At 38.3% G+C, this 16,871-nt stretch overlaps 1 pseudogene; it reads left to right on the forward strand.

The window, feature by feature from the left end:
• Positions 754-1,674, forward strand: OR5AC27P (olfactory receptor family 5 subfamily AC member 27, pseudogene; annotated as a pseudogene).

Consider the following 16,871-nt stretch of genomic DNA (forward strand, 5'->3'; position numbering starts at 1 on the left):
TGTATTACTACTTTACCCATTAATGTCTTAATAGGAAATGAAACATATCAGTAGTACCTATAGCTCATTTTTTTGGTTCAATAGAAAAGTTACAATTGAGTTTTTAAGAAAGAGTGAAAACACTAATGAACCTCAACAGTTCTCACTTTTTGGAGATTATAGACTAAAACATACTATATACTTTTTATTCTTAACTTTGTATATTTCACTGTGAATACATTCAATTTTAAGATATTAATGAGTGAAAGTTATGGACTAAGTCAAGTGGTGTTAACATCTTACTCTATAAACCTTTAAGTAAATGTATATATTTTTAAAACCTTTAAAAAACTCCTTCCTCCTCAAAATTCTTTATAATATACTTAATCCTCTTAGGGATTTCCCTGGTAGCTCAGACATTTAAGAATCTGACTGCAATGTAGGACACCTGCATTCAATCCCTGGGTCAGGAAGATACCCTGGAGAACGGAATGGCTACTCATACAGTATTCTTGCCTGGAGAATTCCATGGACAGAGGAGCCTGGTGGGGTATAGTCCATGGGCTCACAAAGAGTTGAAAATGATGGAGCGACTAATACTAACACTCTTAGGTGTGTTTTAAAAAAGAAAGACCCTATACCTTTATATTTGTTCAGTAAAGGGCATCTGAAATGTAGAAATATGAAATTGCAATCCAGTGTAAGTTTTCATGAACCTTGATTAATGTTTTTCCTTTCAATTCTCCACTGCAGTGATCAGCCTGAGTGGATATGATGGAGGCAAACAAGACTCTGGTGACAGAATTTGTTCTCACAGGACTCACAGATCTCCCAGGGCTGAAGGTCCCCCTGTTCCTGGTGTTCCTGGTCATCTACCTCACCACCATGGTGGGCAACCTTGGGCTGATTTTTCTCATCTGGAAGGACCCCCATCTTCACACCCCCATGTATTCATTCCTGGGCAGCTTAGCCTTTGTAGATGCTTGTTCTTCATCTTCCGTGATTCCCAAAATGCTTGTCAACATCTTAGACAAGAGTCAAATGATGTCTCTCTTTGAGTGCATGGCCCAATACTATTTTTTTGGTTCCAGTGCCACCACAGAATGTTTCCTTCTGGTGGTGATGGCCTATGACCGCTATGCAGCCATATGCAGCCCCTTACTTTACCCAGTGGTGATGTCCAACAGACTCTGCACTTGCTTGATAAGTGCATCATATGCAGTTGGTTTTCTGCAACCTATAATACATGTAGGATTATTATCTAGATTAACTTTCTGCAGGTCTAATACAATACATCATTTCTACTGTGAAATCTTGCCACTTTTTACAATTTCTTGCACTGACCCATCTATTAATGCTTTGGGGCTTTTTATTTTTGCCGCTTTTATACAGGCTTTTACTTTTATGGGTATTATAGTCTCCTATACCTGTGTCCTCTTTGCCATCCTGAAAAAGAAGTCTGAAAAGGGCAGGAGCAAAGCCTTCTCCACGTGTGGTGCTCACCTGCTCTCTGTTTCCTTGTTCTATGGCACTCTCTTCTTCATGTATGTGCGTCCGGGGTCTGGCCAGGATCAATATTAGGATAAAATGTATTCACTGTTCTACACGATTATAATTCCCATGCTAAACCCCTTTATATATAGTCTAAGAAACAAGGAAGTTTTAGGTGCACTTAGAAAAATAATAAAAAAATAAACATTTATTAAAAAAATGTTCATTGTCTTTGCTTTTCACTCTCCATTTACATAAAGTATAATAACTGGACCTGGGTTTTGCACACAGGGGCCAGCTAAGTAGTTGTTAAATCAATTAATAATAATATTTAGATTCTATATACTTGCCTTAGTTATAAGTGAACCTAGGTCCTCAAAATAACTGATGAACAGAGTAAGATATCACTGACTTGTTATTGGTTTAAATCCATTATGAATGAAACTGCAGTTCCCAAATCACTAAGCTTGAAATATGTATAAGGTCTTCTATTTCCAGATACACATGTTTTAAAATTTTTATGAACTTACATGCTTTTAAAGGAAGACTCAAGTCCACGTGAAATTTCTATTTATAAAGTACTCACACTCTCCAAAATAATTCCTGAGCACATAATTTTTCAAAACCTTCTCTTCAGTTAATACTTATAATGAAACTTGAGGTAGTTAAATGAACACATCTAAGAGTTTTAAGAGTAATTTTAAAAATTAAATTAGATTTGTATGTTATTCCTAAAAAGGTACAAAAATTAAGAAATGATAAAAATAGTTAATTTTCCTATAATTTTAAGCTTTTAACTTTTTAAAAGCTTTAAAAAACTTCTTTTTCTTAATTTATTAAGTAATCTTACTGAGTCCCTTTTCCTGACACACACATACTGAATGAATGAATTTGTATATGACTTTACTTTCAGTTTTCACTTTCATGCATTGGAGAAGGAAACGACAACCCACTCCAGTGTTCTTGCCTGGAGAATCCCAGGGACGGGGGAGCCTGATGGGCTGCCGTCTATGGGATCTCACAGAGTTGGACACAAATGAAGCGACTTAGCAGCAGTAGCACAGCATAAATGCATGCATATATATATATATATATATATATATGGAATTGGCAGCTATACAAATAATAGGTATGTTGGACCAAATCATTATTGCATAACTTAAATGGAATTTTCTTTACAAAAGCTAAACATAGTCTCCAACTAGTCCTTTTGCCCTTTGCCTCTTAACTTTGTAACATTTCGCCTTGTAAATATGTTAGTGAGAAATAAAGGAAATGATATCTCCATGAACATGACACATTCTCCTGACCCCTAGCCTATTAACTGATCTGAGGAAACAAGCAATTTGTTGGTCAGATACCCCAAAGCCCCAAGTGGGCAGACGGCCTTCAGTACAGTGTGTTTGGGATTTGTTTGCTCAGACCCTTGATCCTGTGATGCATCTGAGCTCTGCCTCTGCTATGAGGACTCATTCTAAGCAGCTTGCTCCCCATGGATGCAGAAGCTCTGTAGGAGTTCCTGTTTCCATCTCTTCACAGTCAGAGTGAAGTGAAGTCACTCAGTCGTGTCTGACTCTTTGAGACCCCATGAACTGTAGCCTACCATGCTCCTCCGTCCGTGGGATTCTCCAGACAAGAATACTGGAGTGGGTTGCCATTTCCTTCTCCAGGAGATCTTCCCAACCCAGGGATCGAACCCTGGTCTCCCACATTGCAGGCAGACGCTTTACCATCTGAGCCACCAGGCAAGCTCATTCATAGTCAAAGCCTGTGGCAAAGCTTTCTTTTTTCTTAAGGGCCACACAGACTGTTTAGGTTTGGCCATTATGCAATTGCTGTATGTCAATAGATAGTCATTCTCCATATCCTTTATATCTTTAATATTTCAGGCAATGTGGTGCTTGAGTCCATGCTTTTAATCACTACTCTTCTATATTACTGTAATGTCTTATAAGAGGGGGAAGAAAATACCAGATGGGAGAGGAAAAAATAGCCAAATATGAATAAGGAGTAGTAAGTGTTTGCATAAGAGTAAAGTAAGAAAGGTCTTGTAGGTCTTCATTGAACCGTTCAACTTGAGCTTCTTCAGCATTACTGGTCGGGGCATAGACTTGGATTACCGTGAGACTGAATGGTTTGCTTGGAAATAAAGGGAGATCATTCTGTTTTTGAGATTGCATCCAAGTACTGCATTTCAGACTCTTTTGTTGACTATGATGGCTACTCCATTTCTTCCAAGGGATTTCTGCCTACGGTAGTAGATATAATGGCCATCTGAGTTAAATTCACCCATTTTGGTCCATCTTGGGTCGCTGATTCCTAGAATCTTGATGTTCACTCTTGCCATCTCCTGTTTGACCACTTCTAGTTTGCCTGGATTCATGGACCTAGCATTCCAGGTTCCTATGCAATACTGCTCTTTACAGCATCTGACCTTGCTTCCATCACCAGTCACATGCACAACAGGGTGTTGTTTTTGTTCTGGCTCCATCCCTTTATTCTTTCTGGAGTTATTTCTCCACTGATCTCCAGTAGCATTTTGGGCACCTACTGACCTGGGGAATTCATCTTTCAGTGTCCTATCTTTTTGCCTTTTCATATTGTTCATGGGGTTCTCAAGGCAAGAATACTGAAGTGGTTTGCCATTCCCTTCTCCAGTGGACCACATTCTGTCAGACCTCTCCATTATGACCCATCTGTCTTGGGTGGCCCCACATGGCATTTCGTATTTTCAGTGAGTTAGACAAGGCTGTGGTCCATGTGATCAGATTGGCAAGTTGCCTGTGATTTCAAATCCTAAAGGATGATGCTGTGAAAGTGCTGAGCTGAATATGTCAGCAAATTTGGAAAGCTCAGCAGTGGCCACAGGACTGGAAAAGGTCAGTTTTCATTCCAATTCCAAAGAAAGGCAATGCCAAAGAATGCTCAATTGCACTCATATCACATGCTAGTAAAGTAATGCTCAAAATTCTCCAAGCCAGGCTTTAGCAATATGTGAACTGTGAATTTCCAGATGTTCAAGCTGGATTTAGAAAAGGCAGAGGAATCAGAGATCAAATTGCCAACATCCACTGGATCATCAAAAAAGCAAGAGAGTTCCAGAAAAACATCTATTTCTGCTTAATTGACTATGTCAAAGCCTTTGACTGCATGGATCACAATAAACTGTGGAAAATTCTGAAAGAGACGGGAATACCAGACCACCTGACCTGACTCTTGAGAAACCTATATGCAGGTCAGGAAGCAACAGTTAGAACTGGACATGGAACAACAGACTGGTTCCAAATAGGAAAAGGAGTATGTCAAGGCTGTATATTGTCACCCTGTTTATTTAACTTCTATGCAGAGTACATCATGAGAAATACTGGGCTGGAAGAAGCACAAGCTGGACTCAAGATTGCCAGGAGAAATATCAATAACCTCAGATATGCAGATGACACCACCTTTACGGGAGAAAGTGAAGAAGAACTAAAGAACTTCTTGATGAAAGTGAAAGAGGAGAGTGAAAAAGTTGGCTTAAAGCTCAACATTCAGAAAACGAAGATCATGGCATCCGGTCCCATCACTTCATGGCAAATAGTTGGGGAAACAGTGAAAACAGTGTCAGATTTATTTTTGGGGGCTCCAAAATCACTGCAGATGGTGATTGCAGCCATGAAATTAAAAGACACTTACACTTTAGAAGGAAAGTTATGACCAACCTAGACAGCATATTAAAAAGCAGAGACATTACTTTGTCAACAAAGTTCCATCTTGTCAAGGCTACGGTTTTTCCAGTAGTCATGTATGGATGTGAGAGTTGGACTATAAAGAAAGCTGAGTGCTGAAGAATTGATGTTTTTGAACTGTGATGTTGGAGAAGACTCTTGAGAGTCCCTTGGACTGCAAGGAGATCCAATCAGTCCATCCTAAAGGAGATCAGTCCTAGGTGTTCATTGGAAGGACAGATGTTGAGGTTGAAACTCCAATACTTTGGCCACCTGATGCGAAGTGCTGACTCATTGGAAAAGTCCCTGATGCTGGCAAAGATTGAGGGCAGGAGGAGAAGGGGATGACAGAGGTTGAGATGGTTGGATGGCATCACCGACTCAATGGACGTGGGTTTGGGTGGACTCCGGGAGTTGGTGATGGACAGGGAGGCCTGGTGTGCTTCGGTTCATGGGATCGCAGAGTTGGACATGAGTGAGTGACTTAACTGACTAACTAAAATAGGAAAATAGAATGATGATGCTAATGGCTAAAGAGGCACAGGGAAGGAGATGGAGCTGGCCAAATCTCAACTGCATTTTTCATGTAACACTTGTCCTTGTACTAAGAGAGTGGCAGTGAGCCTCAGATCTTGCTTCCTGACTTCATCTTTCTTTGTGAAAGTTTAGGTCACTATGCTAGGTTTTCCATAGGATCTTGTGCACTCTTTGCAGAAACTTATCTTACATGGTTTTCTGTTCCATGTCAAAGATGGTTTGGAATCCACCCAATACCTGTAATAATCCATGAGAACTGGGCATTTCAGGTAACCCTCAATTCACTTTACAGCATATCATAAAAAGGAATAATTTTTGATGTATCAGATCCTGTTGATAAGTTACAGAACCAGGAAATATATGCATGTCATCAACTAGGTCTTGAATATTTTCTTCTTCCTCACCCAGAGAATACAGACAGTGATTCTCACTCTTGGTTATCAACCCAAACCAAACAAATTAGAATTTGTAGAGGGGTTCTCTGCAATGGTAGTTTTATAAACCTCTTGAAGTGATTCTAATGTATAGCCAGTGTTGATAATGACTGGAAACAAGTCTTCTATGAGACTTAACAAGACTTTTGTGAAAATAGATGATTCAGTTCAGTTCAGTTTAGTTCAGTTGCTCAGTCGTGTCCGACTCTTTGCGACCTCATGAATCGCAGCACGCCAGGCCTCCCTGTCCATCACCAGCTCCTGGAGTTCACTCAGACTCATGTCCATCAAGTCAGTGATACCATCCAGCCATCTCATCCTCTGTCGTTCCCTTCTCCTCCTGCCCCCAATCCCTCCCAGCATCAGAGTCTTTTCCAATGAGTCAACTCTTTGCATGAGGTGGCCAAAGTACTGGAGTTTCAGCTTTAGCATCATTCCTGACAAAGAAATCCCAGGACTGATCTCCTTCAGAATGGACTGGTTGGATCTCCTTGCAGTCCAAGGGACTCTCAAGAGTCTTCTCCAACACCACAGCTCAAAAGCATCAATTCTTCGGCAGCTTTCTTCACAGTCCAACTTTCACATCCGTACATGACCGCTAGAAAAACCATAGCCTCGACTAGATGGACCTTTATTGGCAAAGTGATGTCTCTGCTTTTGAATATGCTATCTAGGTTGGTCATAACTTTTCTTCCAAGGAGTAAGCGTCTTTTAATTTCATGGCTGCTGTCACCATCTGCAGTGATTTTGGAGCCCTCCAAAATAAAGTCTGACACTGTTCCCACTGTTTCCCCATCTATTTCCCATGAAGTGATGGGACCAGATGCCGTGATCTTCGTTTTCTGAATGTTGAGCTTTAAGTCAACTTTTTCACTCTCCACTTTCACTTTCATTAAGAGGCTTTTTAGTGATTATCAGTTCACAAAAAGCATCCTGCAATTATTCCCTAAGAAATTCTTTTCTTGCCTTATTAGAGTCTCATATTTAGGCAGGTACTTAAATTTTAGCTGGACAGTTCTCCATTTTCTGTCTATATTGTTGCTGTTGCTGCTGCTAAGTCGATTCATTCGTGTCCAACTCTGTGTGACCGCATAGACAGCAACCCACCATGCTTCTCTGTCCATGGGATTCTCCAGGCAAGAATACTGGAGTGGGTTGTCATTTCCTTCTCCAATGCATGCATGTACGCATGCTAAGTCGCTTCAGTAGTGTCCAACTCTGTGCGACCCTATGGACAGCAGCCCACCAGGCTCCTCTGTCCATGGGATTCTCTAGGCAAGAATTCTGGAGTGGGTTGGCATTTCCTTCTCCATCTGTCCATATTATTAGGTATTAAAATCAATCTGCTGCATATCAGCTAAACTATTATAAAATGTCTACTAGGTATTTAATTTATATAGTTGGAGTGCATAGCCTCTATATAATATTTAATTTGGTCACTTAAGTAGAAGAGGAGACAATAAGGTAGAGATTTTCACTTGATTTTGTCATTGTCAAACTTGGATGACCATGAGTTCACAGTTTTTAGATTCAGCAGATCATTCTGGGCTGGGCCTGAGGTTTTTCATCATTCAGAAGCATCTCATGTGATTCTGATGAATCTGAAGGCATTAGACCACATTTTGAAAGTCAAATGATTCATATTGCTCAATCATCCAAGGCCACTAAGTTGGAGTCTGAATTCTGATTTCTTCCTAATAGGAAAGCCTACCTACTATGATCTGAATGTGTGCATCACCTCAGCATACATATGTTGAAATACCAGGCCCCAAAGATGATGGCTTCCCTGGTGGCTCAGATGGCAAAGAATCTGCCTGCAATGCTGGAGACCAGAGTTTGATCCCTGGGAAGGAAGATCCCCTGGAGAAGGGAATGACTACCCACTCCAGTATTCTTGCCTGGAGAATTCCATGGACAGAAGAGTCTGGCAGGCTATTGGCCATGGGGTTGCAAAGAATCAGACACAACTGAGTGACTTTCACTAGTCACTTGCCAAAGATGATGGTAGTAAGAGGCAGGGCTTTTCAGTTCAGTTGCTCAGTAATGTCCGACTCTTTTCGACCCCATGGACTGCAGCACGCCAGGCCTCTCTGTCCATCGCCAACTCCTGGAAGTTACTCAAACCCAAGTCCATGGAGTCGGTGATGACATCCAACCATCTCATCCTCTGTTGTCACTTCTCCTCCCGTCTTCAATCTTTCCCAGCATCAGGGTCTTTTCAAATGAGTCAGTTCTTTGCATCAGGTGGCCAAACTATTGGAGTTTCAGCTCCAGCATCAATCCTTTCAATGAATATTCAGAAGGGCTTTTGGAAGTTGCTTAATCCATGTGGAGGAGTCACATGAATGGGATGAGAATCTTATAAAAGTGGTTTCAGAGAGATCCCTGCCTTTATTCTCCATGTGAGGACACAGTGAGAATAAGTAGGCTTATAACCAGGGGAAGGGTTTTCACCAGAACTTGGTCATTCTGGCACTTTGATTTGGACTTCCCCACCTCCAGTAATGTGAGAAATAAATTTCTGCTGTTCATAAGCTATCCGGTCTAGATAGTCTGCTTTTATGGCAGCCTGGACTACCCTGGTGGATCAGAAGGTAAAAGTGCCTGCCTACAGTGCAGGAGACCCAGGTTCAATAGGCAACTCAGGTCAGGGAGATTTCCTGGAGAAGGAAATGGCATCCCACTCAAGTAGTCTTGCATGGAAAATCCTATGGATGGAGAAGTCTGGTAGGCTACAGTCCATGGGGTCACAAAGAGTCAGATAGGACTGAGCGACTTCTCTTTCACTTAAATGGACTAAGACACTACCTCATATTTAATTATTACTTCAAGTCTTTCAAAGTGTGTTCATCTGAATCATCTTAATTGATAATGAGGTGGTATTTCCTCCATTTACAAATCAGGTAGCCTGGAGCAGTGCAAAAGCACAGGATGTCAAATCAGAAGACCTATTTTTTTTTTTTCCTGAAGCTCAGATGAAGTTAAAAGTGATTACAAGAATCTCCATTAAATCTGCTAGTGCATAGAGAGAAGAAAGAATGAGTGTTTAATGCAAACTCAGTAGACAGTGCCTTAATTTCTTCATGTGTACAATGAGTATAATAATATGCACTTGTGATGATACTATACATAGGAAATCCTAAAGGTGCAACCAGAAAACTGCTGGAGTTAATCAATGAATTTAGTAAAGCTGCAGGATACAAAATCAATACACAGAACTCATTAGCATTCCTATATACCAACAATGAAAGACTGGGAAAAGAAATTAAGGAAAGAATCCCATTCAACATTGCAACAAAAAGAATAAAGTACCAGGAATAAGCCTACCTAAGGAGACAGAAGACCTGTATGCAGGCAACTGTGACACTGATGAAAGCAATCCAAGATGACACAAATGGAGAGCTACAACATGCTCTTGGATTAGAAGAATCAATATTATGAAAGTGACTATACCACCCAAAGCAATCTACAGGTTCAGTGCAATCTCTATCAAAACACCAATGGCATTTTTCACAGAAATAGAACAAAAAATCTTAAAATTTGTATGGAAACTCAAAAGATCCCAAATAGCCAAAACAATCTTGAGAAAGAAAAACAGAGCTGGAGGAATCAACCTTCCTGACTTTATACTATAAAGCTACAGTAAACAAATTTTTATAGCTCTTGGTAGTTTTACATGTTTGCCAAACACATATAGGTCAGGCGTATATCTTGCCAAGCTTAATATAAATAATATGATTATGTGTGTATTCATAATTATAGCTTTTTATAATAATGATGTAGCCAAGGAAACAACCCAAAAGTTTCTCAAGCTAATAACAAGACAATATGAATAATATATTATTTAGCTGAACTTATTTTTGAAAAATTATGTGCAGCACTACCTTAATATTATTTGTATATAGAAATGTTTATACCAATTATATATATACAAGTATCTATATCAGATCAGATCAGATCAGTCGCTCAGTCGTGTCCAACTCTTTGCGACCCCATGAATCGCAGCATGCCAGGCCTCCCTATCTATCACCAACTCCCAGAGTTCACTGAGACTCACGTCCATCGAGTCAGTGATGCCATCCAGCCATCTCATCCTCTGTCGTCCCCTTCTTCTCCTGTCCCCAATCCCTCCAAGCATCAGAGTCTTTTCCAATGAGTCAACTCTTTGCATGAGGTGGCCAAAGTACTGGAGTTTCAGCTTTAGCATCATTCCTTCCAAAGAAATCCCAGGGCTGATCTCCTTCAGAATGGACTGGTTGGATCTCCTTGTAGTCCAAGGGACTCTCAAGAGTCTTCTCCAACACCACAGTTCAAAAGCATCAATTCTTTGGCACTCAGCCTTCTTCACAGCAACGAACAAAGCTAGTAGAGGTGATAAAATTCCAGTTGAGCTATTCCAAATCCTGAAAGATGATGCTGTGAAAGTGCTGCACTCAATATGCCAGCAAATTTGGAAAACTCAGCAGTGGCCACAGGACTGGAAAAGGTCAGTTTTCATTCCAATCCCAAAGAAAGGCAATGCCAAAGAATGCTCAAACTACCACACAATTGCACTCATCTCACACACTAGTAAAGTAATGCTCAAAATTGTCCAAGCCAGGCTTCAGCAATACGTGAACCGTGAACTTCCTGATGTTCAAGCTGGTTTTAGAAAAGGCAGAGGAACCAGAGATCAAATAGCCAACATCTGCTGGATCATGGAAAAAGCAAGAGAGTTCCAGAAAAACATCTATTTCTGCTTTATTGACTATGCCAAAGCCTTTGACTGTGTGGATCACAATAAACTGTGGAAAATTCTTCAAGAGATGGGAATAGCAGACCATCTGATCTGCCTCTTGAGAAATCTGTATGCAGGTCAGGAAGCAACAGTTAGAACTGGACATGGAACAACAGACTGGTTCCAAATAGGAAAAGGAGTACGTCAAGGCTGTATATTGTCACCCTGTTTATTTAACTTATATGCAGAGTACATCATGAGAAACACAGGGCTGGAAGAAACACAAGCTGGAATCAAGATTGCCAGGAGAAATATCAATAACCTCAGATATGCAGATGACACCACCCTTATGGCAGAAAGTGAAGAGGAACTCAAAAGCCTCTTGATGAAAGTGAAAGAGGAGAGTGAAAAAGTTGGCTTAAAGCTCAACATTCAGAAAACGAAGATCATGGCATCCGGTCCCATCACTTCATGGGAAATAGATGGGGAAACAGTGGAAACAGTGGCAGACTTTATTTTGGGGGGCTCCAAAATCACTGCAGATGGTGACTGCAGCCATGAAATTAAAAGATGCTTACTCCTTGGAAGGAAAGTTATGACCAACCTAGACAGCATATTCAAAAGCAGAGACATTACTTTGCCAACAAGTATCTATATAACTTCTGTGTATAATTATACATAAAAAATCCAAAAGTTAGCTGTAATGCAAGTGATTAGTGAAATTAGAATTTGTTTCCTTTGTGTCTTGTACATTTTCAATTTTTTCCTAAAAATAAACAGTGATTTTTTTTATTTTTATAAAAGAATAGTTGCAAAACTAGCTATAAAAATAATAGCTAAGAAACAATGTTTGAAGTGATTTGTTGATTAGTGTGTAATGCTCAGTAGGTTGACTTTTTTCTATAGGGAATCTTTGATGGCTTTGGGAGAATTTCAATATTATCTTCACAAACAGACTTGAAGACAGAAGATATAAATATCTTTTTCTTCACAGGGCATTTTTCAAGAATATTAATTAGAAATGAACATTTGTTTTGACATTTTTGTTCTTATACATTGAACTCTTCATGAAAGTTTGTATTTTATGGCATCTCTGTATCTTATGGGAATTTCAGGTGAGAACACAATGCTTTATTTTATTGTCATTATTCTTTCCAAAAAAAGATAGAACATATTTAATTTTAGTACCTAGAGTCTTTCATCAACTGTCAAAATATTTAAATCATCTTTTCAGATGATTTATCTACCAAACAAAACAGAAAGCAATCCTAAACTGAATAGTTAAATATATATTAGGTTCTGTGGGGCTTCCCTGGTGAATCCACCTACAATGCAGGATACCTGGTTTCAATCCCAAGGTTGGGAAGACTCCCTGGAGGAGGACATGGCAACCACTTCAGTATTCTTTCCTGGAGAATCCCCCTGGCTAGAGGAGCCTGGCAGGCTACAGTCCATAGGGCCTCAAAGAGTTGGACATGACTGAGTTACTAAGCAGACACATACATGTTCTCTGAACTGTTACAGATACAAAGCTATACACTTGCAGAATGAAGACTTGAATTTATGCTATTACATGCAGAGTTTGTGTGCTTAACCACTATGCTATGCTACTTACTAAATAGCAAAGAGGACTCATAGTCTCATAGGCTGTATGTAGATGTTCCTTAGACAATCCAGGGCGCCACAGATAAGAATCTTAAAAAGAAGCCATAAAGTGTTTTAGGTATAATCATTTAATAATTTAGAGGTAGAAAATTAGCTCCAGAAAATTTGTTACATTTTTGTTACATTTTGTTACATTTTTCTTTGCCAGGATAATGACTTATAGAATGAATCTATTTAATATTCTTATCTGTAAAAGTGGAATTCATTCTGGCCTTTATTGTACTTTCACAAAATCTTCGAGGTTTTCCAACAGTGAAGAATGATATGGTTATGGAGCTGTTAGGGCAGTTATGTCTTTGCCTTCATCCTGGTTCTTGTTAACTTTGTACTTCTCTGGAAATAGGCAGAAAGATGGAGTTGACCACATCTGCCCAGAGTCACACCTTATATTCTAGGCAGACTGTAAAACAGGAAAATGTGATCCTTTCAGGGATTTGACAGCAGTATGGTTACTTAATAATTATTGCCAATGCTACCAACTCTCTGTTTGTATTTTTAAAAATCTGATATTAATCTCAAAAAATCTCTTTTCCTATTCTCTATGTAGATGTAAAAGAATTTTTTCTCAACATAGCCTCTCTTATAGAAAATTTACTCTTCAGAGCTTAACTTTGTCAGAACTGAGTTTTTCACAAATTGTATATTCCTTAAATTTTCCACATGGTGTCCTCTCTTTGAATTATAAAGTAGGCACTTGGAGAAAATATTTCAGGCCAGCAGAGACTCAGAGTAAAGTCTTCAACAACGTTGTACAGGATTGGTGACTAGGTTATAGAAATAAAGATCTGTGTTGGAATGACTCCCGCTTGGCTGGACATGTCATGAAAGCAGGTAGCTGTGAATCTAACAACTGTGAGTACTTTCTTGCAGGATTATGTACTTAGATCAGCTGCTTCTAAATGGCCATACCCTGTTTTATATTGACCAGGCAGGGATTTGGGTACACAAAGCACATTTTATGTTCAGAATTCTGCATAATTTTTTCACTGATGAAATGCATTGTGATGATGTGGACTTAGGTTTACCTCCTGGGTTTCCACAGGATCTATCCTCTTACATGCTTCCGAGGATCACTTGCTTCACAGATAGCTTTACAAACATTTATTTTAATTGGGGGATAATTGCTTTACAATATTGTATTGGTTTCTGCCATAAATCAGCATGAATCAGCCACAGCATACATATATCACCTCCTACCCCTCTAGATTGTCACAGTGCACCAGGCTGAGCTCCTTGTGTTATGCAGAAACTTCTCACTAGCTATCTGTTTTACATATGGTGATGTATATGTTTCAATGATACTCTCAATTAGTCACACCCTCTCCTTCCCCCACTGTGTCCACAGGTCTGTTCACTACATCTGTGACTATATTCCTGCCCTACAGTTAGGTTCATCAGTACCATTTTTCTAGATTACATTATATGCGTTAATATATACTTCTTTTCCTCTATCTGACTTACTTCGTTAATATATGATACTTCTTTTCCTCTATCTGACTTACTTCACTGTCTATAATAGGTTCTCGGTTCATCCACCTCAGTTCAACTGACAGATTTGTTCCTTTTTATGGCTGAGTAATATTCTATTGAGTATATGTACCACAATTACTATATCCATTCATTTGTCAATGGACATCTAGGTTGCTTCTGTGTCCCGGCTATTATAAATAGTGCTGCAGTGAACATGGGGTACATTTTTTTTTTTTAATTATGGTTTTCTCAGGGTATATGCCCAATAGTGGGATTGCTTGATCACATGGTAGTTTTACTCCTAGATTTTTAAGGAATCTCCATACTGTTCTCCTAAGTGGCTGTATTAATTTACATTCCCACTACAGATGTCTTTATATTAGTTACTTCCCCAATATAACTCATCTTTATCCTTATCTGATTTGGATATAAACAACATTTGTAATTTTTACTACTTAAATTGAAACAGCTTCAAAACAGTGGTTAATCTTTTTGACTGTGGTATCTTTTGTAATGTTTCGATTCCCTCTGATTTTGAAAGTCCCAGTTCTAATTTAAAATGTATCAGGTCAGGGAAAAAAAGTTATAATTTTTCAGTATTATGTGCCTTTGACATGCCAAAAACATTCCTGGTTAACTGAATGATGATTGTTTACTTGGCATGTTTAACAACGTCTCTTAGATCCTTCCCAAATCTGCAGATGAACTGATTAGTGTCAGTTATTCTTCTTGTTAAAGGAGGGTTATTTTAGCATCTCAGTGTAACACCTGAGTTAGAAGTTCTGCATTTGACTGAGCCAGGAATAGCAGTGTTCTAGCTTAGGACATCAAACTAAAAAGGTTTGATGACAGAATGAATCATTATGATCATATATGAGAGTTTGTTGATAAAACTATTAAATAACAAGAATCTATTTGAAATTTGGAGTGGTTTTGATGAATATATAATCAAAAGAGCCTATTAGGGATATGGGGTAAGTTGTTGTATATATAATCAAAGAACATAATGATAATGGATAGAAATCAGCAGAAATGGGATTTTAACTTATTATCTTCTTACTCTACTTATTAATGTCTTAGAAAGAAAAAATTATATATACATATATCAGTAGTATGAAGGTATACTACTTTATACTACTACTATACTATTATATACTACTAGTAGTATAAATATATACTACTGAAAGGTATTTTTTGGTTCTATAGAAAATATATGAAATAGTTGCTTTGAATCAGTGAAAAGTTTTATCCTGAACCAGAGTCTCACTTTTAGAGATTTTAGTATAAAATGCAGTGTGCAATTTTTACTCTTAATTCTGTAAAAAAATTTCAGAGTTAATGCAATACATTCAGTTTTAAGGTATTTGAGTGACAAGATATGGACTACATTAATTGGTAGATGTCTACAGCCTCCTCCACAACGCTTTAAGGAATTATATGTATGTATATACACACATTAACTTCTGAAAATAATTTATAATATTTATAATATACCTATAATACTCTTCAGTGTGTTTTTTTTTAATTTTATTTTATTTTTAAACTTTACATAATTGTATTAGTTTTGCCAAATATCAAAATGAATCCGCCACAGGTATACATGTGTTCCCCATCTTGAACCCTCCTCCCTCCTCCCTCCCCATACCATCCCTCTGGATTGTTCTAGCAATCAGAATCCAACAACACATTAAAAAGATCATACACCATGATCAAGTGGGCTTTATCCCAGGCATGCAAGGATTCTTCAATATCCACAAATCAATCAATGTAATACACCACATTAACAAATTGAAAAATAAAAACCATATGATTATCTCAATAGATGCAGAGAAAGCCTTTGACAAAATTCAACATCCATTTATGATAAAAACTCTCCAGAAAGTGGGAATAGAAGGAACATACCTCAACATAATAAAAGCTATATATGACAAACCCACAGCAAACATTATCCTCAATGGTGAAAAATTGAAAGCATTTCCTCTAAAGTCAGGAACAAGACAAGGGTGCCCACTTTCACCATTACTATTCAACATAGTTTTGGAAGTTTTGGCCACAGCAATCAGAGCAGAAAAAGAAATAAAAGGAATCCAAATTGGAAAAGAAGAAGTAAAACTCTCACTATTTGCAGATGACATGATCCTCTACATAGAAAACCCTAAAGATTCCACCAGAAAATTACTAGAAATAATCAATGACTATAGTAAAGTTGCAAGATATAAAATCAATACACAGAAATCCCTTGCATTCCTATACACTAATAATGAGAAAACAGAAAGAGAAATTAAGGAAACAATTCCATTCACCATTGCAACGGAAAGAATAAAATACTTAGGAATATATCTGCCTAAAGAAACTAAAGACCTATATATAGAAAACTATAAAACACTGGTGAAAGAAATCAAAGAGGACACTAATAGATGGAGAAATATACCATGTTCATGGATTGGAAGAATCAATATAGTGAAAATGAGTATACTACCCAAAGCAATTTATAGATTCAATGCAATCCCTACCAAGCTACCAACAGTATTCTTCACAGAGCTAGAACAAAGAATTTCACAATTTGTATGGAAATACAAAAAACCTCGAATAGCCAAAGCGATCTTGAGAAAGAAGAATGGAACTGGAGGAATCAACCTACCTGACTTCAGGCTCTACTACAAAGCCACAGTTATCAAGACAGTATGGTACTGGCACAAAGACAGAAATATAGATCAATGGAATAAAATAGAAAGCCCAGAGATAAATCCACGCACCTATGGACACCTTATCTTTGACAAAGGAGGCAAGAATATACAATGGATTAAAGACAATCTCTTTAACAAGTGGTGCTGGGAAATCTGGTCAACCACTTGTAAAAGAATGAAACTA

This window comes from Bos taurus, chromosome 1, assembly GCF_002263795.3.
Source record: "Bos taurus isolate L1 Dominette 01449 registration number 42190680 breed Hereford chromosome 1, ARS-UCD2.0, whole genome shotgun sequence".
NCBI classification, from domain to species: domain Eukaryota; kingdom Metazoa; phylum Chordata; class Mammalia; order Artiodactyla; family Bovidae; genus Bos; species Bos taurus.